The sequence below is a fragment of the Rhinoraja longicauda genome, chromosome 4, assembly GCF_053455715.1.
Source record: "Rhinoraja longicauda isolate Sanriku21f chromosome 4, sRhiLon1.1, whole genome shotgun sequence".
In the NCBI taxonomy this organism is placed as follows: domain Eukaryota; kingdom Metazoa; phylum Chordata; class Chondrichthyes; order Rajiformes; family Arhynchobatidae; genus Rhinoraja; species Rhinoraja longicauda.
In genome coordinates, this window is record NC_135956.1 from 73,154,601 (window position 1) to 73,156,732 (window position 2,132).

Consider the following 2,132-nt stretch of genomic DNA (forward strand, 5'->3'; position numbering starts at 1 on the left):
TGCAATCGCTCTACCCACCTCTCCAGTCTCCGGCGCAGCAGCGGCGACAGGGGTTTGGTGTGGATATATGCCAGGTCTGTCTGTGTCTCTGTCTGCGTCTCGCCAGCCCGTTAAAGTGGCTGCCTAGACCTGATAACAACTTGCACCCGGCTTCACTCCGCTCCGGGCTTGACCGCTCAACGCGGCGCACAGGACCGCTATGTATGTGTGTGTGTGTGTGTGTGTGTGTGTGTGTGTGTAGATGCCAGCGACTGCTTTAGCCCAGGCAAAGCCGGATTTCACCAGGGATGGGAGGGGTAGGTGGGTAGGTGGGTGGGTGGAGATTGTGAGTGAGATCCCGGGGGGTACACACACACAAACACAAACACACTCAGACCCCCACACCAACCCCCCCCCTCTCTTTTGTGTCCCTCAACCGTGACCCAACAGCTACCAATAATCTAAACAAAGGCAACACAAAGGGCCATTCTGTGAGCTGAAAGACAGATGGATTCTTTACAGAAGCACAAGCAACGGTCTGGAGAAGGGAGGGGGGAGAGGGGAAGGAGGGAGGATGGGAGGGGGAGAGGAGAGGATGGAGGGGGGGGTGGATGGGGAGGGAGAAGGAGAGAGGGGGAGGAGGGGGGCGAGGGGAGGGGAAGGAGGGAGGGAAAGAGGGGAGGGGGAGCTGGAGGGGGTGAAGGGGGGGAGAGGGGGAGAAGGGAGGGGAGGGCGCAAGGAGAGGGAGGGGAGGGGGGGAAGGGAAGGGAGGAAGAGGGGATAGGGAGAGAGAGAGGGGAGGGGAACGGGGGGAGAAGGGAAGGGAAGAGGGGAAGGTGGGTGGGAAAGGGGGGCGAGGCGGGTGGGGGGAAGGAGGGGTCAGAGGGGGGAGAAGATGGAAGGGGAGGGGGAGGAGGGAAGGGGGGAGAGGAGGGGATGGAGAAAGGTTGGAGGAGAGGAGAGAGGAAGGAAAGAGGGAAGAGGGGAAGGGGAGAGGGGAGGGGGAGAGAGGAGGGGATGGAGAAAGGTTGGAGGAGAGGAGAGAGGAAGGAAAGAGGGAAGAGGGGAAGGGGAGAGGGGAAGAGGGGAGGGGGAGAGGGGAGCGGGAGAGAGGAGGGGATGGAGAAAGGTTGGAGGAGAGGAGAGAGGAAGGAAAGAGGGAAGAGGGGAAGGGGAGAGGGGAAGAGGGGAGGGGGTGAGGGAGAGAGATGGGGGAGAGATTTGCATTTGAATACAGCAAACCACTGCAAAGACCATACGTTTTATTTTAAATCAACGCTTGTCAGGGAACAAGTGATCAATTGAACTCCTGAGGCATGCGAGTCAAAGTCACATAACTAATCAGGATTTACAGGTTGCTCGCTCCAAGAACCTCGGCTTTCCCCCCCTTGCCCATTCTTCCTGGGACGCGAGGGAGCTGGCAGGTTGTAAACACCGTCTGTCCCGACCTAAATACACTGGGGGGGGTGGTTTTTTTGTTGCAAAACTTGAATGCGCCTGCCCTCTGGTTTACGACGTGGAGCCCGGCACTTTCCCTTGATGATGTTCCCGTCCCCTCGGCGAAGAGTCTGCCACGTCAAAGGAAAGCCACGTCTCTCTACCTGCCGTGTTGGTTGACACCGATCTCCCTCCTACCTTCGCCCCGCATCTCCTCCCAACAGCCGAGCGCAGCCCAACCCAGTGCGTTGTGCAAAAAGCGAAGCAGAGAGAACATTTTCAAACTGTTTCGCAGGGAAGCGGATCTAAAGGCGTTTCAGAACGGGCCAGCGCTTATCGGGGCTTTAGAAACATAGAAACATAGAAAACAGGTGCAGGAGTAGGCCATTCGGCCCTTCGAGCCTGTACGCACCGCCATTCAATATGATCATGGCTGATCATCCAACTCAGTATCCCGTACCTGCCTTCTCTCCATACCCCCTGATCCCTTTAGCCACAAGGGCCACATCTAACTCCCTCTTAAATATAGCCAATGAACTGGCCTCAACTACTTTCTGTGGCAGAGAATTCCACAGATTCACCACTTTCTGTGTGAAAAAAAAAAACGTTCTCATCTCGGTCCTAAAAGACTTCCCCCTTATCCTTAAACTGTGACCCCTTGTTCTGGACTTCCCCAACATCGGGAACAGTCTTCCCGCATCTAGCCTGTCCAACCC

The 2,132-nt window shown here is 56.8% G+C and overlaps 1 protein-coding gene across 1 annotated transcript in view; it reads right to left on the reverse strand.

Moving 5' to 3' along the window:
- Positions 1–110, reverse strand: part of cdh7a (cadherin 7a) — a 150,574-nt gene extending 150,464 nt beyond the window's left edge. The window contains exon 1 of the mRNA XM_078398053.1: positions 1–110. This exon is cut by the window's left edge and continues 284 nt beyond it. The gene's annotated coding sequence lies outside the window, so the exon portion shown is untranslated.
- Positions 111–2,132: the final 2,022 nt, after the last annotated feature.